The sequence below is a fragment of the Ambystoma mexicanum genome, chromosome 2p (genome assembly GCF_040938575.1).
Source record: "Ambystoma mexicanum isolate Mex_15411 chromosome 2p, UKY_AmexF1_1, whole genome shotgun sequence".
NCBI lineage: Eukaryota > Metazoa > Chordata > Amphibia > Caudata > Ambystomatidae > Ambystoma > Ambystoma mexicanum.
The window spans coordinates 86,387,677-86,412,436 of record NC_090923.1 but is presented as its reverse complement, the minus strand read 5'-3'; the positions used below and the strand labels follow the sequence as shown (position 1 = coordinate 86,412,436).

General features: G+C 46.2%; 1 protein-coding gene across 4 annotated transcripts in view; it reads right to left on the bottom strand.

Moving 5' to 3' along the window:
• Positions 1 to 24,760, bottom strand: part of IMPDH2 (inosine monophosphate dehydrogenase 2) — a 603,389-nt gene that overhangs the window by 251,111 nt on the left and 327,518 nt on the right. The window lies entirely within an intron of this gene.

Below are 24,760 nucleotides of genomic sequence, written 5' to 3'. Positions count from 1 at the left end.
CATCTGCCTTGGACATGCCGGTGCAATGAGGATCATTTTGCAGTGGCAATGCTCGAGTGTGTTTATCACTCGTAGCAACAGAGGAATCGGCAGGAATGCGTACAGGAAGAGGCCCTCTCAAGGGAAAGAGCAGGCGTCCCCCAGACTCCTTCGATACTTGCTGGCAAACGTCTGACACTTTGCGTTGGTTGCTGTCACAAGGACGATTTGAGGGAGACCCCACTCATTGAAGAGACGAGACACTTGTGCTTGCTGGAGCTCCCGTTCGTGGCAGGACCGCAGCTCCCTGGAGAGAGTCTGCTATGGTATTCTGAACACCTGTCAGGTGAAATGGGATGAGAAACATCCGTTGAGGGATGGCTCAGTGCCACAGATTCTGCACTTCCTGAAAAAGAGCAGCAGAGTGCGTCCCGCCCCGCTTCCCGATCTAGAACATGGTGGTGGTGGTGTCTGAAGATCCCGCATCACTTTCCCCTGGAGCTGAGGCTGAGAATTACAAGTTAGTCACTACGGTGAGTAACTTACTCTTGGGTCCATAGTCCCCTTTCTTCCATACTGTATGGGCGTCCCTCGCTAGGGACGGGAGACAACCTTTTTCACCAGAAAAGAACCTTCCCCTTTAAATCTAGAGGCGCGCAGGGGTGCGGTCCTGGGAGCATGGGCTCCACCAACTCTGCCCACTGGCGCCACTCCACAGCCCCCCTTGAGGCGTAGACAATATTATAATTGCCTAAGTGACACCAGATTTATTAGGGGGGAGGTTGGTGGGACGTATGGAGAAAAGGGTATGTTAGTCACTACAGTGAGTAACTTGTAATTACTCATATGTCCCGTCCCCTTTCCTCCATACTGTATGGGCAATTGCATGTAGCCACAGGATGGAGAGGTGACCCTCCTTAAGAAAACAAGTTCTTTAATGCTGCCTGCCAGAATGCCGCGTCTGACCTGGAGCCGGCATCCCAACAGTAGTGCTTGCAAAGAGCAGAGGGGGTGGCATCAGTGGCCGCCCTGCTAATGACCTGCCACGATACGTGTCCCTGGCGGACGACCTGCGTGGCCTTGGCTCTGAATGTGTGGGCATGCATGTTTGACGGAGGAAGCTTGCATTGCCCCTCCTCGGCCTCCATCCACCTTACTATGGAGGCCTTGGAAGCCTGCTATCCTGGCCCTGACCCTCCGAGGCTGATAAACGGAGCCCCAGACTTGCGGAAGCTCTTAGTCCTGTCCGGATAGAACTTTGGCGCTCGTCTAGCATGAAGACAGTGCAGAACCGTCTGAGCACCTTAGGGTCAGTGAAGAAAATAGGGAGTACTATCTCCTCATTTAGATGGAACGCAGAGACTACCCCAGGTACATATTTATTTATTTACATTTATATAGCGCTAGCAGCCCAGGGGCATTGAGGCGCTGTTACTTGCAATAACTTAGTTACATGGTACAGGCATGGTAGCGATTGTTGGCACATTATGAATGTTACAGGAAATCATACTGTTATTACAGATATTGCTTTTGGTCATATAATACAGTATACATGAAAAGTATTTGTGCTGATGTGTCTGGCCTTATCTGAAGAAGGTAGTCTTCAGCGTTTTGCGGAAGGTGGTGAGGGAGGCCTCACCATGGATAGTTGGTGGTAGGGCATTCCAGTGAGAGGGCGCGAGATAAGGGAAGCTGGATCCGCCCGCTTTTACTCTTTACTAGTGGCAAAGAGCATGTTGGTGTACGGTGATCTGGTTGGCCTGGTAATGGAGACAGGGTGTATCCTTTGTGAGAGGTATGCAGGAGCAGTGAGGTGAATGCACTTGTGGGTCAGTGTCAGGGCTTTGAATACGATCCTTTCCTTTATTGGGAGCCAGTGGGCTAGTTTTCTGGCCTCAGAGATGTGTTCTCTTTTAGCAATGCCTTGGACTGCCCAGAGAGCATTGTTCTGTATTACCTGTAATCTCTCTAAGTTTTTATTGGAGGTTCCTAGAAAGAGTACGTTACAGTAGTCTAGCCTAGAGCCGGTGATGGCTCTGGCTATGTTGGTGCAGTTCTCTTTGGAGAGAAAGGGTCTGACTGCATTGATAAGTTTGGCATGATATGCAGCTGCAGAGGCTATTGCATTGACTTGTCTGTCCATGGATAGGCTGGAATCCAGATAGACTCCCAGAGTTTTGACATAGTTGGAAACTGGAATTTTAATGGAATCAATGGTGAAGTGGCTGAATTGGGCATCTAGATTTTTTAGAGTGTCAGGAGAACCTACCAGGAGGAGTTCCGTCTTGTCAGAGTTGAGGCATAGTCCGTTGTCTGACATCCAGGCTTGGATGGTGTTGTAGAGGTTGTTGAGGGTCAGGGAGTCCATGTTGTAGTTACCTGTGAGAGTGAGGAGGATCTGAGTGTCGTCGGCGTAGTTGGTGTAGGAGATGCCCATGGCGTCGAGGAAGAGGGGGCGTGTAAAGATGTTGTATAGCGTGGGGTAGAGGCAAGAGCCTTGGGGCACCCCACAGAGTATAATGGTTGGTGATGCGGCGGCTAGTTCAGAGAATACTTGCATGGTTCTGTCTTGTAAGAAGCCGGTGATCCACGCTGTGGCTTCTGGGGAAAATTTGGCAGTGGAGGAAAGGCAGTGTCAGTGGCGTGATGCGTTCTGAGTACCACTCTGTCCTGCAAAAGGTAGTGTTGACTTTCTGCAGAAGGTTTGCCTAGATTGTGGCTTGTAAGGAATTGTGTCCCCACGAAAACTAAGCTCCTTGAGGGAACTGTACAGGATTTGATATAGTTGATGGTAAAGCCCAATTGCTGGAGCAGCATCTCCGTTTTGTTGAGACGATAAGGCTTGTTACATCGATCCTCGATTTAACCAATCATCCAAGTACGGGTAAACGGTGTCCTTGCTTCTGGAGGAAGGCTGCTACTGGTGCCAGGCATTTTGTGAATGCCCTGGGTGCCAATTTTAGGCTGTATGGTAGAACACGAAATTGAGAATGGCTTTCTCCCACTATGAACCAGAGTTATTTCCAGTGCCTTGGGTGTATTGGCACATGGAAATATGAGTCCTTGCGGTCTAGGGCCACAAGGCTCTTAACTCTTGGAGTGTTGCCATTTAGAATTTGTTTTTTTATGTTTATGTTCAGTACTCTTAGATGCAAAAATCGGGTGACACTTGCCATCTGGTTTCTTGACCACAAAGTACCTTGAGTACACTCCTTTTCGATGGCTCTTTTCGTAGAATTTGACATTTCGTGCCGTAAGATGTGATGTGTGAGTGAGATACCTTTATTTGGGGGATTGGCAACTGTGGGCGCTTGAACGCCAACAAGTGTGGGTACTGGATTGTATCGAGCACCCACGTGTCTGTAGTTATAGATTGCCACTTGTTGAGGTAGTATGCCACATTTCCTCGACTGCTCTTGCGCAAGTCATTGTGTCTTATTCTGGCGAACTCTCTGGGAGGTGGAAGATCCACGCTCTCTTTACCACTGGTACTCTCGATTGTGCTGGGAGGATTGGTAATTGCACTTGTAGCCCTGAGAATATCCGGACCTACTGCAGCCCTTGCTGTCTCTGGAGCCAGAGAATCTTGAGTTATCGAGACTCCTCGAAAGGATCTCCTGTTTTGCAGAGCAATGAGGGATTTAGCCGTGTCTGAATCTGCCTTCATGGGCTTAACGGCTTCCTGGATCTCGTCTCCGAATAGGTTTTCATCTTCGCACAAGCATATCAATAATATTGTGCTGCACTTCTTGGCGAAAGTCTGTGCAGCGTAGCCAAGCCTGGCATCTAAGAACTACTCTGTTGCCGATCTGTTGAAAGTCAGTTTCTGCGCCAGATCTACAGCTATATTGATGCTGTGATTTGACACCACTTCTCACACCAACATCATAGCCTCCTTTATTTGTTGTTCTGGCAGGTGTTCCAAGCGGTGCCACATCTCTATTGTATCGAGCGACAATAGCCAGGGAATTGGCTGCTTTTACCGTTGTCGCTCCAATGGGGAGAACCTTCTTATCAAACGCATCAATTTTTCTATTGTCATTGTCCAGAGGAGTGGCACACTTTTGCTGTGTTCGAGCCTTGCGGTTGGCTGCAGCGGAGACCACCGACTCTGGTGCTGGTTGTGAAGTAAGGCATTTTGGAGTGGAATCTGGAGCCTTTAATTTCTCCAATCTTCCTTTCACTGCAGCCTCCGTGAACAGCTGTTTCATGGTATGGAGGCCCTCCTGCCACAAATGATCCAGAATAGGAATGGAAAAGACGGCTTTTCTTTTTCCCATATGGTCGAAGATGAAGCAATCCTCCTCTTCCTCTGGAATAAGGCCAAACTCCTGGCATGCTTTAGACATCATGGAGTGAAAAGCTCCAATATCATCTGGGGGTGAAGGTTGAGCCGGGATACCTGGTGCATCTTGATCAGGATCTGTGTCCCATGAGTCAGCCCTTCTTGGAGAGGACGCGGAAGTCATGTCTCGCAGATCAGTGTCCTTGTTCCGTGTCGACCAATTCACCCTCTTCTTGGTCCCTCCTTCGTGGACTAAATGTATGTGGAGGTCTAGGAGGAGTTTGCAACCTAGGGCGTGCACCCTGGTCTTGAGAGGGGTAATGTGCAGCTCTCCATAAGGATGGATATATGGAGCTTGAGGAAGAGCAAGTATGGCATCAAGCTGCCCTTGTAGAGATTGTAGGGTGGTAAGGACCTGTATGGATAGCAGAGATTGTGGGTTTATAAGGGAGCATTACAATTGCACACCTCCTATTCCTGCCGTTGTTGAAGAGAAGGTGTGTGAGATCTTAGAGGCACGTCTACCACTGAAGGTGGTCCCTGAATAGGAACCTCAGAAGTTCCTTCCTCAGGGTCCGATTCAAAGACTCCCTGGCATTCATATGGAGGAGGCTCGAAGTCTGATGTGATCTCGTGCTGCAGAATATCTTTTGGCATGACAACTGGGAATTCAATTGGGGACATTTCCCAGGAGGCCTGGTCGCTCTGCATCCTGGTCCCAAATGGGATTTTTAATTTACCCTTAGGGGACAATACATTGGCTTCCAATTCTAGAGCCTGCAGCGTGGTCAGCGGACGCGCCGGCTTCTCAACCAGCGTTTTTTTTCTTTGTCGTCAACAGGGTTGTAGTTGTTGAGGTGGTGGTCGACGGAGTAGTGGCTGTCGACAACTGGAGACGAGCCGTAGAACCTGTGGAAATTGCTGTTGTTGTGGACAATGGTTTTGATGACGCTTTGGTCATCGACTGGTGTCTTGAAAAGGACTTGTTAACTTCCCACATTACTTCTCAAAATCCAACCAGGACTCCGGCAGCGCAGCAGAGTGCTGCCTCCTTCCATTGAGTTGACACGGACAATGCCCCCTTCCTCCTTATGAGTGGACGCGGCATACACTGAGGGACTTTGCTGTTGCTGTTCTTGGCACATTTGTTGTCCCTGTCCATCAGCAACACTATGCTCCTGGAACAGACCGCAGAACCCAAACAACAAATCAAAGGAAGGTGGTTGTGACGTGGAATGGAACCGAAGGAGAAACCCTTTCACGCCGAAACCACCAAGGAATAGCAAAGTGTGTTGGAAGAACAACACGGAAGGAACCAGAGAATCTTTCTGACCGACCAGCGAAGAGAAAACGCTGTCCGGTGATGCAGAATCCATTTATTACAGGTACAGGGTAGAGTGGTAGGCGAAGCAGAAAGATTGAAGATCACTCAGGGGCCATCCCTCCTCGTCCCATGATTGGCAAAAGTATATGAAGAGTGAAGACCATCCAGGGGACTGACCTAGTCGTCCCAGTGATTGGCAAAAGTATACGTAGTATTTAGGAGTATTTGATACATGCCCCTGTGAATGGCAAGACTAAGAGGAATAAGACAGTGTCTACACATCGAGAAGAACAGCATTTGGAGAAATAAGAAACAAATACATAAGGGCATGGAAGATCCAATTAAAGAACTGAATGACATTACTTACCGTAAAAGCATTTCTGATGATTGTATCTGCTTAGATTCACATGCTGTGCATATGGTCCAACATCCAGTGGTAACCGCAGAGTATTGCATCTGGTCTTTCGGGGGACCGAAAGGGGACGTCGCCATAGGCATGTCTGAAACACTATCCCTATCGTGACGTGTGTAGTACCCAAAATCCTTCACGCGCCGAGGTCCCTCCGATTGTATTTTGTCTGCCATGAGGGAGCCCAAGGCTATAGTGAGTGAGGTATAATAGTGGGTACTCCCAAATTTTTTGTTGTCGGGGGGGTCAGGTCTGTCAACAGGGAGAGTAAAGGGGAATAAAGACATAAAAGGCAGACTGACTACCCCTCTCTCAAGGTCTGGCAACACAACAGGAACAGGTGCTGAAAAGCTGGCATATAAATCTACAGCTATTGTCTTTTAAGAGAGACAGTTGGTATACAGAAGCCGTAATACAAATATCAATAAATCTCTTTAATAGTTAAAAGTAAAATTTCATAGAAAAATATACACTTAATAGGCTTTATCATATCTCACTCATTCCATTCATACCAATTCGCTCATTCTGTGACATCCGGGTTAGGCAATTGACAATTTCTTAACGCATATTAATTATTATTAATATGTATGACAATTGGAAAACACACAATTGGATTTTCTGTAGGTCGACATATGTTTCGGCCCCTTTTCCATAGTCCCATCGTTGTCTACGGTGGTCTAAATAGTCAGTGTTGGGCCATCTTCAGGACAATCATGATTTAGTAAGAGCTTAACGTCTTCACCCTGCTTCCATATGAAAAGCCAAATCTGTGGCCGAGAACGTAGTTGTGGACCACGGAGAAGAAATAATGAGATGGAGGGTATTTTCTGTATTACCCTAGTCTAAGTCGCGACTTACTCACAAGTCAGCAGACGCCGCTCGAGCAACCTCGCTGCTTCGTTCGAACTAATTTCAAGACACTATGTGTTCAAGTGTCGAAGGAAGCAAGTCCCTCTTGAAATTTGCCCATGAAATAAGATGGAGATAAAGAGATTTGAAGCTCCACCCACTTGTGAAAAGGGCTATAGACTAGGGTAATACAGAAAATACCCTCCATCTCATTATTTCTTCTCCGTGGTCCACAACTACGTTCTCGGCCACAGATTTGGCTTTTCATATGGAAGCAGGGTGAAGACGTTAAGCTCTTACTAAATCATGATTGTCCTGAAGATGGCCCAACACTGACTATTTAGACCACCGTAGACAACGATGGGACTATGGAAAAGGGGCCGAAACATATGTCGACCTACAGAAAATCCAATTGTGTGTTTTCCAATTGTCATACATATTAATAATAATTAATATGCGTTAAGAAATTGTCAATTGCCTAACCCGGATGTCACAGAATGAGCGAATTGGTATGAATGGAATGAGTGAGATATGATAAAGCCTATTAAGTGTATATTTTTCTATGAAATTTTACTTTTAACTATTAAAGAGATTTATTGATATTTGTATTACGGCTTCTGTATACCAACTGTCTCTCTTAAAAGACAATAGCTGTAGATTTATATGCCAGCTTTTCAGCACCTGTTCCTGTTGTGTTGCCAGACCTTGAGAGAGGGGTAGTCAGTCTGCCTTTTATGTCTTTATAGTGAGTGAGTACATGAAGAGAGAAAGTAGTAAGAAGTCTATGTTCCTTCCACCCCGAGCGGGGAGGCAGGGAGGGCGCATGTGAATCCAAGCAGATACAATCATCAGAAATGCTTTTACGGTAAGTAACGCATGCCTTCTGATGCTTGTTAATCTGCTTAGAATCACATTCTGCGCATAGACTAGCGAGCAGTACCCGGAGTTGGAGGTGGGTTGTGAGAAGGAAAAGTAGAAAAAAAGATGTCTTAGTACTGCTTGTCCCACCTGAGAATCAGACCTAGAATGAGTGTCTAGGCAATAGTTTTGTAAAGGTGTGTACATAACTCCAGGTTGCCGCTTTGCAAATGGACTCTAGGGGAACATTTGCAATAAATGCTATGGATGCCCCAGTGCCTCGAGTAGAATGTGCTCTAGGCTTGAAGGGCAGTTCTCTCTTTGCAAGAGTGCAACAGTGTGATGCATTTGACAATCCACCTTGATATTGCTGATTTAGAGACAGGGTCCCCTTCTCTACCAGCTGCCACTGAAACAAAGAATTGTTTAGTTTTCCTCAGTGGTTTGGTTCTATCCATGTAGAACATGACTGCCCTGCGCACATCTAGTGTGTGAAGGCTTCTTTCGGCCATGTTAGTAGGTCTCTGGAAGAATGTGGGTAGTTCGATTGACTGGTTCACATGGAACTTCGAAATAAATTTCGGCGCAAATCTAGGATGAGTGCGCAGAACTACCTTATCTTTGTGGACTGTAACAAAGGGGTCCAAGACCGAGAGGGCCTGTAGTTCGCTAACTCTTCTGACAGAAGTGATAGCTACTAGAAAGGCTGTCTTGTAAGTCAGGTCTTTCAGACTAGCTTTATGCATAGGCGCAAATGGGGGTCCCATGAGCCTTTGTTAAAACCACATTTAGATCCCACCCAGGGGCTGGGTGAGTGATGGGGGGATACATTATTTTAACCCCTTCCATAAAGGCTTTAATCACAAGTACTTTCCACCACGACACCTTTTGCTGTAACGTGGTGTAGGCTGACAACGCCGCTAGGTGAACCTTTAAGGAATTGAAGACTAACCCAGAGTCCAACAGATGGGTTAGATATAACACAATGTGTGAAGGCGAGCAATCGGTGGGATCGACACCTTTGGAACTGCACCAGATGACAAAACATTTCCATTTGCTGGTATAGCAATAACGTGTGTTAGGCTTTCTTGCCTCCCTCAATATGTCCATGCATCTTTGAGGGAGTTGCAGATGTCCAAACTCTATGACCTCAGGAGCCAGGCTGCTAAATTCAGAGTTTGTGGGCATGGGTGCAGAGTCTCACCCCTGTCCTGAAACAACATGTTGTTTGGGCAGGGCAGCTTGACTGGTGGGTAGAGGGACATTTGCATCAGGTGCGCGAACCAGGGTTGGCGGGCCCAAATGGGAGCCACCAGCATCATGGTGACTGGTTCCTGGTGCATCTTGTGCACTATCTTTTTCAAAAGGGGCGTCAGGGAGGGGAAAAGCGTAAACAAATTTCCCCGACCAATTATCCAGAGACCGTTCCCCTTGGATCGGTTCTGGGGGTACCTGGAGGCGTAATCTGGGCATTGGGCGTTCTCCTGAGTAGCGAACAGGTCGATCTCTGGAAACCCCCGTTCTGCGAAGACGTTGGATACAATGTCTTCGTGCAGTCGCCATTCGTACTCTTCTGGCAGAGGAAAATCTCTGCTGAGTACGTCTGCCAGAAGATTGAGTTCCCCTGGAACATGTTGGGATATCAGGAACATCTTGTGTTTGAGAGCCCATATCCAGATGTTTTGGGACAGCTTGGACAGCCCTGCAGAGTGAGAGCACCCCTGTTTGTTCAGGTAATACATTGCTGTTGTGCTGTCGGTTAGGACCAGCACTGTCTTTCCTTGCAGTTGCTCCTGAATGGCTTTCAATGCTTTGAACACTGCTGGTAGCTCCAGTAGGTTTATACGGTTGGATGCTACCCGAGGGGACCACACTCCGTGCGCTGTCTGTTGAAGCAGGTGAGCCCCCCACCCCATGAAAGATGCGTCTGTCGTAAGAGTGGCTTCCACTGCAGGCGTGGTGAAGGTTTTCCCCTTCAAGAGGTTCTCACTCGACCACAACTGCAGAGAGAGAAAGAGGGCTGGCGAGACAACTAACAGATCTTCCCATTGTCCGCTGGCCTGACACCACTGGCTGTTGGGGGGACCTAGTATATGCAGGACACCATCATCCCTAGCAAATGCATAGCTTTGCGTACCGTCACCTCCTGACTGGCTACATACTGAGGAACTTGAGAGAGCATGTTCTGAACCCTCTCGCTGGAAGGAAAGACTAGACCGTCTTCCGTACGAATTAGAGCCCACGGGAACTGTTTTACTTGGCTGGGGACTAAGCTGGATTTCTTTTCGTTGATTGAAAATCCCAGGCTGAACAGTAGGTCTACTGTCTTTTGGGTGTTCGAAAAACAAACGTCGAATGATTCCCCCGTGATGAGCCAATCGTCGAGGTAAGGGTAAACTGGAACTGAAAGTCTGCGCAGGTGTGCTGCTGCCACTACCAGGACCTTGGTAAACACCCTATGCGCCGAGGCTATGCCGAAGGGGAGTACCTTGAACTGGTAGTGTTTGTCCTGAATCACGAACCTTAAGAATTTTCTGTGCACTGGCAGCATTGAAATATGAAAGTATGCATCTTTCATATTAAATGTTGTCATGAAGTCCCCTTATTTTAGCAATGGGATCACCTCTTGCAGTGTTACCATGCAAAACTTCTGGGGCTTTATGAACTTGTTCGCTGGCACAGGTCTAGAACATGGTGAGAACACGCATGGTGAGATCCTTTTTGGGTACAAGGAAGTATATTGAATAGATACCCTCGTTTACCTGAAGAATCGGGACGGCTTCTATGGCGTCCTTTCCCAGTAGCGCCTCACCTCTTGGACTAGGATCTGCAGATGTTCCGGTGAAAGGCGTCGATGTTTCGGCAGTCTGAACTGTGGGGGTTGGACGAATTCCACGCAGTAACCGTGGGCGACCGTCTTTAATACCCACTGGTCTGAAGTTATCCCCTCCCATGGCTTGAGGAAAGATTTTAATCGCCCCCCGACCGGGGAGACATGGGAGGGGACCTGAACTTGGTGGTCATTTCTGACCTGAGGTTGATGCACCTCTGGAATTGGAGCCTCTGCCTCTATTCTTTCCACGTTTCTGACCCCTCTGGGGGTAGTAAGTGGGGCTTGCAGCCGGTTGACTGGAGTTGAAGTTGCCCGTGCCGAAATTATTTTGAGCGGCGCAGGCTTGTCCTCGAAAGGACCGCCGAGAATTGCTGCCCCTCTGTGAGGAGGGTTTTTGGGAAATCTGGTGCAGCAACTTAATAGTCTCATGCTCCTTCTTGGCTGTCTCCAACGCATCGTCTACCGCCTTCCCAAAGAGGTTAGCCTCTATGGGTTTGTTGATGATGGATGCCTGGGTCTCAGGCCTAAAGCCCGACGTGCGCAGCCACGCGTGTCTCTTTAGGAGAGTACTCTGTGCGAGAGACCTGCCTGCTGTCTCTGCGGAGTCCAGGGTGTTCTTTACCACATTCTGATTGCCAAGTTTGCCCTCCGAGACAATGGCTTGAAGCTTGGCTCTGGTTGGTTCCGGAACCTCCTGAAGGCCTTCCGAGAGTAGGTTCAATTGGGCGTCAACGTAGCTTGCCAGTAATGTCGTGTTATTGGCAATCCGGACGGTATAAGCCACCGCCGACGTGACCCGTTTGCCTAAGGCATACAACCTTTTGGACTCCTTGTCCGGGGAGGGGGGATTCTCCCGTGGCAAGGGGAACCCCCCCTGCTCTCTTGCGAGTGTTGGTCACCACCAGCGAGTCTGGGATTGCGTGCCCTTTGATATAAAGCGGGTCGGTGGGGGAGGGCCGGAAAAGTTTTTCGACCCTTGGGTTCCCAGCCCTAGTCTGAGCGGGTGTGAGTAAGGAATGGGCCAGCCGTTTCTATACAGAGCTCAAGAGAGGGATAGACTGGCTTGTCGGAGGCTTGTCATTAATAATGTTTTCCGCGAAATCCTTTTCGGGCAAGGCTTCAAGCGTGGCAATTTTAAAGAATTCCGCTGCTTTTTTCAACATGTTGAAAGCCATTTGATCATCCACCGGGGGAGCTTGTCAAACCAGTGTGGATGGGGGAAGATTCGAGGCAAACGATATCCGAATTGTGATCATCCTGCTGGGTGTCCTCCCAGTTGTCCGTTGCGCCTTGATCTTCCCCATAATTGTCTAGAAAAGAAGCCTCCCCTTCTTCTGTATAGATGTCTCTATACGTGTCTTTCTGGACATCTTCTTGATAATCAACATAGTGTTGAACATCTAGGTGTTGGGTAACTTGCGTTTGAGTGTTAGGGTCTACCCAAGCTTTTTTCAGCAGAGGTTGATCAGAAACCCTGAAAAACGGCTCCAGCCGATCCATATATCCCTCAAATTGCTCCGTGGTCCACTTGGATGACCCAAATGGACCCAACTGAGCAGGAACCGGGTCCTCCACCCTAAGGCGTTGAGAGGACCTCCTCAGGGTGCTTGAGAGGGGTACCTGGCTTTCTTCATAAGAGTATTCGGGATCGTCTTCTAAATCCCTGGAAAATCTTTCGGCGGATTGGCCCATAACTGTGGGCGAAACCGGTACTAGGCCCGCCGTAGCAATCCTATTGATGCTCTTACTGATAGTCACTGAATCTTCGGGAGACAACGCCTCCGATGAGGTCTTCTCGGGTCGAGGCCTACTCGTAGTTTTAGGGCCTGCACGGGCCTTGGAAACTGTGAAACTCGAAGTTTTTTGTTCAGAGACTTGGGCGTGTGTAGTTTGGGGAGTAGCGCCCTTGTTATGTTTGTTAAACCCAGTCGTCATGCGCTGCTGCGGATGCGGGGAAGGCTTCGGATCAGATCGATCCGATGGCGCTTTCGCCTTCTTTGACAAAGTCGTCGAGGAGGGTGCTTGGGTTGTGGACTTTGTGTGCTGCGATTGTACGCCCCTGTCACAGGGTGTGGTCCCTGTAGCAAGACCGGAGTCGAGCCTGGAAGGGTCGGGGACGGGCGTGGCAGCTCTAGAAAGGTCCGCCTCAAGGTCTATAACATCCGGGTTGGACGTTTCGTCATCCGATGTACCCCCGTCACTCTCGGCTGGTGTCGCGGCAGGGGAGGGATACGCGTGACATTCCGTACGCAGCCCACCGCTTCAACCGGCGCTCCTTAAGGATTTAGGTTCAGGAGTTTATACGCCGAACACCGCTTTAGTGCTCTAGGGGGGAGACAAGCGTTACACAACGTGTGCTCGTCTTTCCACGGATATCTGATCCTTCACACAGGGCAGAATCTAAATGGAGTCCTTTCCATAGCAGAAGGGAAGGGTGACCAGACCAAAACGGAAAGAAGTGGAAAAGAGGAAAGACATCGCAGTATGGCAAACCCCGAGCCCACTCTCCCTACTGTGTAGGACCGGACGTCGGATGTTAGGTGCTGGAACCCACAGCCATAGACGATTCCCCCGTAGTCTTCATCGAAGATGTTCTTTATAGGCGAAGTGACTTAACGGGGATTAAATCAACAATTCGGTAAGATAAACAATGTCTCATGAAGAGCTCCGCTATAGGGCGACCAGTTATCTTGGCGGAAAAAAACAATCTGAGGGACCTCGGCGCGTGAGGGATTTTGGGTACTACACACGTCACGATAGGGATAGTGTTTCAGACACGCCTATGCCGACGTCCCCTTTCGGTCCCCCGAAAGACAAGATGCAATACTCCGCGGTTACCACTGGATGTCGGACCATATGCAGAGCATGCGATTCTAAGCAGATTAACAAGCATCAGAAAAATTAATGCAAGGAAGGAGTACGTTGCATACCTGTAGCGCCTGTTCTCCAGCATTGGTATCTTTCATAGATTCACATGTTGTGAAAATTCCCAAGTGTCAAGCTGGGAATCCTCATCGGCCATTTTGTATGCTATAACCCCCCCCCCCCCATCTAATGGGGCATCGAGTAGTAAGCCCCTCCTTTACAACCCTTCCACAGATTATGACCAATCATGCTGGCTAGCTATATAATTGGGCTATGGGGCTTTTACTTTGTAGGGTTGGATGGAGGGTGCATGTGAATCTATGAAAGATACCAATGCTGGAGAACAGGAGTAACAGGTAAGCAACTTACTCCTTCCCCAGAACTGGATCTTTCATAGATTCACATGCTGTGAATAGAATATGCAGCAGTATAACTGGTGGCTGTAAGCAGGTAAACCGTTTTACCTTATTGGAAGCCCTCCCTAACTGACCTTAGGGTCAGTCCTTCCATGCAGTAGTGCCTTGTAAACGTGCGAGGCATCCTCCAGGTTGCTGCATGGCAAAAGTCAGTGCGTGGGACCCCTGCCCATAGGGGTGCCGGGGCCCTTGTTGAATGAGCATGGGCCGGCTTATCAAACAGGCTGCCTGCCTTCGTGTGGCGGAAATAAATAGACGTGATCTACCTGGATATCCCTTGCTTGGATATTGCTTTGCCTTTGCTGGTAGGAGCAAATGCTGCGAAGAGCTGGATTGATGCACTAAAAAAAGACTTGGTTCTGTAAATGCAGTACTTGATGGCCCTCTTAACGTCCTACGAATGCAATGTAACCTCAGCCGGGGAAGTGGCATACGGAAAGAAAACTGGTGACGCAATGGTGGCGTTCTAATGAAAATCCGTGGGAACTTCGGGAATTAACCTCGGATTGGTCATTAACAGAACTTTACCTTTATGGAAACATAGCTTCGGCACCCACTTGGCTGACGCGATCGCCACTAGGAACGTGACCTTCCATGACCCATTATGTTTGCTGTGGCCAGTGGCTCAAAAATGTCTCATGAGCCTTGCTAGGACTGTATTCAGGCTCCAGGCTGGTGAAGGTTTGTTGGCAGATCTGTCCTTTAGAAAAAGGACCTTTAGGCAATGCTTACTCAGTCTGTCACTGAACAAGGGCATGTGTCCCCTTTTCCTAGTGTATCTAGAGATGGCTGCTAAATGTACCTTGATAGATGAGTGACTGAGGCCTCCCTTTGCTAGGGACAGCAGGTACAGGAGATGTTCCGGCTGAACAACTTGTTGATTCGCGCACCACCAACAGAACTGCTTCGACTTGAAACTATGCAAACAGTTTGTGGAGGGTTCTCGGACTGCTGCAAGGATGTCTTTGCAATCTTGGATGTCTTTGCAATCTTGCGGAATGGCAAGTTGTCAGAATTCTGCAAAATCCAGGACCTTGCTGCGATCTTGTGCTGAGGTATTTATTTTGAGCTATGGACAAACTAAATCGTATTTAAGCGAAGATGGGAACCAATATATCAGCAAGAACAATTGGGAAGCAAAATCAGCAACAAAGGCTATCCTAAAGGCTACATTGGAATTGCATTGCCATCTATCCATCACTTCAATAGATGGGTTTTTAAGGCCTTACGGAAGAACAAGAGGGATTTTAGGACCCGAATTTCCATCGGTAACCTGTTCCATATTTTAAGACCATACACTCCAAACCTTTGATCGCCTCTGAAAATAGAAACAGAAGGTGCAACAGTAATTTATCCCCTTAACGTAACCGACGTGTGGGTAAATACCTGCAGTTTGTGTTCGACAAGTACGAGGGAGCGAGATTGCTTAAACAGAGGACTTTAAAATCAACTGTCCTTTACAGTAAGCCAGTGAAGAGATTGCCATAATCCTGAAATGGGTGAAGAGTTCCTCACTCTACATATCAGTCTTACTGCAGCATTTTGCACTCTTTGCAGTCGCTGGCATTACTTAGGTGGAATACCTGCCAGAAGACCCTGCAGTAGTCAAGTTAGGAGTACACCAGGGATACTATATGATGTCTGGTCGAACGATTAGCTTATCGTTTAGAGAAGGCGAGAATACCATGACTGGCGTGGACAGTTGGGAATCATTAGGATGAGTCGACACAGGTCTGCTGTTGAATTTGTATTGTCCCATGTATGAACGGAATTGGCAGGAATGTGTAGGAAAACGGGTTAGTCTACAGAAAGAAGGCATCTCCCTTCGACCCCTGCTGTGGGCTTCTGCTGGCAAAGAGAGGACCATTTTGGTTGCGGTCAATGCCAAAGAGGTCTATGGATGGATGCCCCCATCGTTGGAACCATCTTTCAAGTTGACTGTTGTAGAGTTCCCATTCGTGAGACTGAGTGGATTGCCTGCTGAGGCGGTCCGCCGGGGCGTTTTGGACTACTGGGAGGTTGAAGGCTTGCAAGAGCATCAATGTGGAGATGGCCCAGTGACGCTCCCACTGGGCCTGGGACAGGGTCGCAGATGTCACCCCCCCCCCCCAACACCCCCCCCAGCTCTCTGATGTCGGTGAGTATCCTGACCGTGCATCCTTTTAGCACCAGCAGAAAGGACTGAAGGGCCCATTTCACTGCTCTTAGCTCCAGTACGTTGACGTGGAGTGTCGCTTCCTGGACTGTCCAGAGCACTCTGTCATGCAGCTGGTCAACATGAGCTCCCCAGCCTGAAAGGAAGGAGTCCATAATGAGTGTTTTGGGGGGACGGGGTCACAGTTCCTGAAACTGGTTACCTTTTGCAAGGTTGGCCTAGCTGGCTCCCCATTGAAACATGTGCATGAGCTCGGGGGTAATGAGGATCTAGTCTTCCCATGTTCTGGCTACCTGGGAATAATTAGCGGCTATGAACTCCTGCAGGGCCAGCATGTGGAGCCAGCAGTTGGGTATTAGCGGAATGTACAATGACAGTGCCAAGAAGGTGCATGCTCTTGAGCACTTATGTCCAGCTTCATGCATGAGGTATGGGGTGGGGGGTCAGTGGGTTGGTTCACCCAGTCCACCGACTGCCGTACTCTCGGTTCCCCAGTCGAGAATTGTGCGCCCCGGGGCTAGGCATTTGGTAAATGTTTAGGGGCAGAGTTGAGGCCGAATGGTAGAACTCTAAGCTGGTAGTGGGTGTTTTGCACCACAAACCTCAGGTACTTCCTGTGTTTTGGCTGCATTGGGTTGTGGAAGTATGCAGCATGGAGGTAGGTCGAAGGACTCTTGAAAATCGTGCACTTGAATTGCTCCAACATCAAAATTTGGAATGTTTCTCTTTTGATGAATTTGTTTAGCACCCGTAGATCTAATGTGGGATGCCATTTGCCATCTGGCTTTTTCACCAAAAAGTAACGGGAGCAAACCCCTTTTCCTGTGACCGATTTTGGTGTGGACTGTGATGCGAGGCATTTGGGCGCTTCAATTTCTTTTCCAACCTACCCTTAATAGCAGGCTCTGTAAAAGGGTATTTTAATGTACATAGCCCCTCTTCCCAAACGTGTTCCAAAATTGGGCTTGATACCACCGACTTTCTCTTCTTGCCCATATGGTCGAAGAGAAAATACTTGTTCTTGCCTTCTGATTAAACCAGGCCAAACTCTTGGCGGGCTTTTGAAATCATGGCATGAGACACCCCTATGTAGTCTGCCGGTGAGGGTTTAGGCGCTTCATCCAGTGGTTAGTCAGCTAGAGTGTCCATATCGCAATCGTCTTGTAGACGCTGTTGTCATAGACTGTCTGAGGGTCATCGTCCTCTGTATCAGGAAACTCCCCTTGGTCTTCCAACCTGAATCACAGTATGGGTGGCAGCACTAAGACCTGGATCCGGTAGGTGATCTACAATGTGAGGGTGACCTGGACCCTGGTATTGGTAGGCCCGCCCTCAAAGGGTAAATGGGTCCTGGCAGTGGCTGACGTGACCCCACTGGAACTAGGGGCCGAGGCAATTGTGGCAGGGAAATCCTTGGTTGAGCTTGTCCTAGTGTAGGTGGTAGCCTGGGGGAGTGTGGCTGACTGGTTATGGAAACTTCAGCGTCAGAAACCTGTGGTAACAGCTTGTTGTTCCTCGAAATGTGGGGCAATTTCATGTTGCAGAATATCCTCTGGTATCAACTCCGAGTAAGTGATATGCGACACTGGCAAAGTAATCGCCTGCATTTTTTGTCTCCTGCAGTTTAGCCCTCTCCTGCTGCTCCCTGTGTTAAGGAGTCTTCTGTGGCTTCAGGCACTTCTGCTTCCTGTGCTGCGTTTGGATTGTCAATGGACGAGCGTGGTGACTTCCTCACAGACTGCTGTGGGTGTTTTTCCCCTGACAGTTTAGGCATCAATGAGGTCATGGACAGTGTCGTGGACAAGGGTTTATTTGTTGTAGATGGCAAGCTTGTTGAGCGTCTCTACTCACCAAAGTAGTCAACATCTTACCATCTTGCCCTTACTTTAGAGAGTTTTTTTTTCTCCCTGGTCAAAGCCATGCTCCTTGTGGATTCTGACTGTGAAGGTGGGTAATTTCCCTCCTGAAGCCAACACACGATTCCTCAGTGTTTATCTTTTGTTTGATGACTGTTGTCCCTTTGGCAATGGAGTTGTCGTCGACAAGCTCTTCTTGGCCGATGGATGTGCCACTGCTGAGGACTTATGCTTTTTACCAGTGGACGGCGACAGCTATGCACACAGTTAAGGTGTTTGCCTTGCTGGAATGTAAGCCTGTCGTCGGCCGTTAACATTAACAATCCCGCCGACAAACTTTGTCAGTTTGAGTGCGGCAATGGCATCGTCACTCTTTCTAGGCTTCTGTCCTTGCACAGTCAAGGTGTTTAACCCTCTCGTCTCTATGGTAGATGTCAATGGCTGTGGCAGTGCTTATGTTTTTTAGGGGGCCTATCCTCAGATCTTGCCCTTACTTTAGAGGGGTTTTTTTTCTCCCTGGTCAAAGCCATGCTCCTTGTGGATTCTGACTGTGAAGGTGGGTAATTTCCCTCCTGAAGCCAACACACGATTCCTCAGTGTTTATCTTTAAGGGTTTTGGCAGTAAACCCTTTGCAGATCTCAATCCTCTACCAAGTGGTTTTGGCAGTAAACCCTTTGCAGATCTCAATCCTCTACCAAATGGTTTTGGCAGTAAACCCTTTGCAGATCTCATAATCCTCTACTGAGTGGTTCAGGTAGAGGCAGTAGATGCATGTTTTAAGGCCATGTGCATTACAGGCCTTACTTAACTTCTTGGCATTTGCTTCCTTGGCTTTGGCTTCCATCTGGTGTTGTGGAGGACACTACTGACATCTTCTCTGAAGGTACTGAGACTGAATTTCCTTCAAGTATGTTTAAAGAAGAACTTTCACAGGAAACATGTTTTTCTCACTGGAGTAAACAACGAGGACTCCTTCCAGCATGACAGTTAGAATCTGAGGAACGGCTGTCGTAGAGGGGCTTACTACTCGATGTCCCATTTGATTGGGCCTAAAGCCCCCATAAAGAAGATGATGGCATACAAAATAGACCAAATATTTTCATGTAAGAAGTCAATCAAAAAAGGTAACTGAGAATTCCCAGCTTGGCGCCAGGGAATATTCACAGCACGAAAATCTATGAAAGTTCCAATGCTGGAGAATAGCAATAGACTATTTGAAGATATCATATTGAAGAGACTTGTGCTGTGAAGCATAATCATGGAGAAGGGATTCATTCTCCTGATCTTTTGTTATGCATCAATGGTGGTATGGTCAGCTTAGGCTAGTTCTGATGGAGGATGGATAAGTTTGGACTTCCCATTTGCCGAGCACCCTTTTATAGTTTTATTAGGTAGGGCATCCCATAGACTAGGGTCAGTAAGGCATTCTCTTTATCTAAATTAAAAAAAAGTGAACAGAACAACTTACAGTCCACCTCCCCCTTCCTCCCTACAACAGCGCACAGTTTATTTGCAGTCAATTGTCGTCCTTTTCCTTGAATATTTATTTATGTTTGTTCCACCAAAGGCTCACAGTACAGGAACTTTCTTTCTTGTCTCTTAAAATCGAGACTCCTGATACCTTTAATCAGTTGTTAATGATTTAGGTATGTGTATCAAAGAGGAATTGAACATATCATGTCACAGAACAGGTGACTAGTTATGGCAATCTGGTTCAGTCCGCCTTATGTTCTAGAAGGCATATTAGCTAGCAACCAAACCACCACAAAACGGATAGTGAGTTGTTCCATTTTACCATATAAGATTTAGTATAAGCCTTTACTGTAGATTGTTTAATTCACAACCTTTAAATAAAGAGTATATATTTTCAGTGATTACACTGTGTGGACAAGCCTTTATATTATACCTATGTGTTTAAGGGGGTAACGTCCACAAATGCTCTCGCATCCTAAGAGTAAAGCCCAATGGCTTGCTCGCATTAACCATTGAGAGTTTTGCATTAACCCTGTACACCTAAAAGATTGTCTTTCTAAGCCATTACTGTAGGACTACATACATTTTTTTAAACTAGCACCAAAGTATGGTGCAGGGCGTAGCCTGGCAGATGACAGAAAAAGAACTGGAAATATAGGCAAGACTGCTCTTCTCAAAGGGATTGAGCAATAAGTGTATGTTTCCAGGCCTACTCCGATGTTAAATCAAGAACCCCCTCAGCACATTATATTCCAGTGACCATGCAGAGTGAATGGTAAAGACCCCCGTACACACTACCATTTGCCTGACTATAGCCCATTCTTGGACTGCTGTGCATACTTTCGGTTATGCAGGCTAGACATTTGTTTCGGGTAGCCACAACTCTTCCCTGCAAACTGCCTGGTCTGACAATTTGTCCCTCTATTCTGGCACCTTCCTTTCACACATTTCCCATGACCGACATGTGCAAAAGCAAAGAGGTGCATGTTAGGAAGTGTGGGTTAGACACTTAGTCATACTATATGATTTATTTATATAGTATCTGGTTTTATTGGGAGAAGCCCCCATGGAGGCCAACCTTCATCTCTTCAGGCATCTTCGTGTATGGTTCCATCAACATTCTGGAACCATACACGAACATGCTGTCATGGTTACAGAACTTATGAACATCATAGTTTCAGCACAGTGTACTGATAACTATAGTAATAAACATCACAACATCTTCCCTTCTATAATAAACTGAACAAACTAAGTTTAACAATTTAAATATGTTACTAACATTTCATAACCATATATATATATCTTGACTTATTGCCATTTTAAGAAAAAGATACACCTATAAAGTATTTCATATCCTTTGATGCTCTTGCTTCCTTGTGTTGCTGTAGTTCTCAGTCACAATTTCTCTTTAATATACATAGTCTTGATTATAATTCCACGCTCTTTTCCTAACTCTTGAAGATGACTGAACATTCTCTACCTTTTTCTCATGTATTCCATTTTTTGTTACATTCTCCTGAGCAAATGCTTTGTTCATATATCCCAAGTCATTGAACTTGTCTTTAAACATTTCGCCCTTTGCCAACTGTTCTTCCTGGTTTCTTACAACTTCCTCCTCCTTTGCCAAAATAACATCATTACATGACCACTTCTTTCCATCTTCTAGAATTACCGATTTTCCAGAGCACTCCATTATTTTCTGAGGACGACGAAATCTTGACTCTCCTTTCATTACTCTTTTGGGTTCTCTTACTCTAACCCAATCTCCTTTTTCAAACTTGCTTTCTTGAACATGTTTCTGTCTGTCATAATAATTTTTGTATTCTTCATGTTTTCTTTTTACTCTGTTAACTATTTCCTCCAAATTTATTTGTTTTTTTTTTGTTATCCACGCAGGTCTGAATCTGTTAGTAGCTATTCTCCCTCTCATCAAAGTGAAAGGTTCTTCTTCAGTCACTGAATGAGGAGTAACTTTATACGTGTTAAGTGCCTCCTTTAGTGTCTCCTTCCATGGTATGTTGTTGACAATAGCTAATTGAATGATAACTTTTATGAAACGATTCATCCTCTCCACCAATCCGTTCCCCATAGGATGGTACAAAGCTGTTGTGTTATGTTTGATGGCCCTTTCTTTAAGACATTTTAGGATTTCTTGTGACATAAATTGAGCTCCATTGTCAGATATTATTTCTAGAGGCTCCCCTTCTCTGTTAAAAATTTCCTCCAAAAACTTAGTAACTTTCCTCGCTGATATTGATTCCTCAACAATTCCACATTCCACCCATTTGGATGTATAGTCAACCAGTACAATGAAATAGACTTTTTGCGGTCCTAAAGTTTCATATGGTCCTGCTATATCAATTGCCAGTTTAGTCCACACGGTACTTGGAATCTCTACTGGTTGTAATGGTGTGATGTGCGTTGTTTTGCTCTTATTGCTTACTGCACATGCTGTGCAATCCCTACCCAGAGCTTCCAATTCACCCCACATGTTGGGCCACCATAAGCTTCTCTCACTCTTCTTTTTGTTAAGTTTCTTCCTACGTGACCCTCATGCGCTATTTTCATAATTTTCTCTCTCATGTTAACTGGAGGTATTATCCGCTCTCCTCGATAAACACATGTATTATCACTTGATAATTCGTCTTTTATCTTTTCCCAAGATTTGATATTCTCCTCGGTATCTGTCCATCCATTTTCGATAGCTTTTCTTAACAATCTCTGTTCAAGATATTGTTCTCTCGCCTCAATCCAATCTTCTTTTGAAAAGCCTGGGTGTACATGTGCTATTATACACTCCATGTTTTGATCATCTGTCAGTTCTCCTTTGTCATCACATTCAATCGTGTCACAGTTGCATGGTAGACGAGAAAAGCAATCAGCCACTACATTGGTCTTTCCAGGGGTGTATTTTATACTGATATTGTATTGCATGATAATTAACGTCCACCTCCTTATGCGTGGAGAAGTCATGTGGGGATTCTTTGAATTTAAAACATGTACAAGTGGCTTGTAATCAGTTCTGATTTCAACTGGTATGCCCCATATGAGACCTTTGAAATGTTCTAGAATCCATTTAACTCCCAAAGCCTCCTTCTCAATAGTCGAATAATTCTTCTCAGCTCCTCTTAATGTCCTGGATGCAAAGGCAATGGGAACTACCTCACCATCTTGAATCTGCTCTAACACACCCCCTAAGCCCATGTTGCTGGCATCTACTGATATTCTGGTCTTGGCACTTGAGTCAAACATTTTTAGCGCAGGTGCTCTGTTTATTAATGACTTCATTGTTTCAAACTCCTTCTTGCATCCTTCAGACCAATCAAATTTCATACCTTTGCACATCAGATTTCTCATTTGTTCTGTTCTATCAGCGTAGTGATCCACAAACTTTGAATAGTATTCTGTTAATCCTAAAAAACTTCGGAGTTGGTCTTTATTTAACGGATCAGGAATCCTGAGAATGGTGTCAACCAATGACTCTTTGGGTTTTATACCATCAGCATTTATGCGATTACCTAAATAAGTTACTTCGTTTTTCTTTATCTTGCATTTCTCAATTTTGAGTGTCATGCCTTTTTGTTGTATAACTTGTAGCACTCCTAACAACTTAGCATCATGTTCTTCAGACATTGCGGATATCAGGATATCATCCTGGAAATAGTGAACCCCTTGAAGACCATCAAACAAATTATGCATTAATCTCTGAAATACTGCAGCCGCAGAAGCCAATCCAAAAGGCACCCTTTTGTATCTGAATGCCCCCCATTGGTGTTAAAAATGATGTTAAATGTCTGGAATCTTCGTCTAACACTACCTGGTGATATGCAGACGATAAATCAAGTGTCGTGAAAAATGTTGCTGGCTTCATAGTGGTCAACATTTCTCCTATATTTGGTAGTGGATGGCGGTCCACCCAGATGTTGGCATTCAGATCTCTCAGGTCGACACACATTCTTATTGATCCGTCTGGTTTTTTAACAATAACAATAGGGGATAACCATTCAGAGCTTTCGATGGGTTCAATGATGTCCTGCATGCTCAATTTCTCTAATTCGCTTTTCAATGCTTCTCTAGTGCCAATAGGTATGTTTCTTACCTTATGTACCACAGGATTTGCTCCTCTTTTAAGTATGATCCGATGCTTGAAACCTTTAAGAATTCCAATGTTATCATTGAAGACTTTAGGAAAACTCTTGGCTAAATTCTCCGATGTACTACAGCTATCTCCATTAATGCAAAGAATAGGCACACTCTCGCCTGGATGTATCCGGATCTTCAATGATGCTTGTTCCCACCATCCAACTATGGAGAATCCATTTTCAGCAACATACAATCTGCAGTATGTCTTCCTTCGAAATTTAAATGTACCCAATCATACCCAACTATATTGATGGGAGTCTTACCATATCCGGTCGCTTTAATCTTGGTCAATTTCAATTCTTCCATTTTTTTCTTTAGTATGTTCACATATGTGTCCACATCCACCATAGTATATGGAGAACCTGTGTCCACCATAACTTGCAACGTTATCCCATCTATTTCCATTGGCACCCACGGGCCCAAACCACTCATTTGGTGTGAATGCAAGTATCTGTACTTCCTCTTCAAATCTGTCTGTGATCGCTAATAGACTACTGGAACCACCAATTTCTTCTAAAGCCTTTATTCTTGTCATGGCAGCACTTCTTCCTCTACCATATCGACCATTATTCCTCGCATGTCGGGCATTGAATCTGCCTCTGTTGTTGCGACACACTTTACCAAAATGACCTATTAGTCCACACTTATAGCATTCAGCTGATACAGCAGGACAGTCCTTCTCTGCATTCATATGTCTAAATCCACCACATTTGAAACACTTGTTGTTCGTTCTGTATGCACTGTCTCTTCCCTGTCTAGATCTAGCATCATTGTCAGACCTGACTATTCTTTTGACAATAGCAATCAAATCCTCTTCACTACCATATTGTCCATCGAATGTTTCTCTGACTTTATTTCTGCATTCTCCGTCTTGTTCTGAACCTCCTTCATGCATTTCTCACCAAGTTCTATGGACCTAGCTATTTCAATTGCTTGATCCAATGTAGGGTTTTTTGCCTGCCACAAACGCTGTTGTATTCGAGGATCTGCCACATGCAGAACCAGTTGATCTCTCAAGTATTCCTCCGCCACTCCTGTGAAGATACACGTAGCCAACAGACCTCTCAAAGCAGCTATGTAGGCATTGATGCTTTCACCCTTATTCTGTTTCCTTGAAAAGAATCTATAACGTTCCAACACAATGTTGGTTTTATTTCCAAAGTGTTTATTTAGTTAAGTGATTGCCATATCATATTTCCTGGCTCCACTTGAGGATTCACCACCCAGAACTACATCCGTGTGATCCAATTCTGGTAGGTTCCTGAAGATCCTGAGTGCCTCCGCACCTATGCAGTTAAGCAACGTGGCATCCTT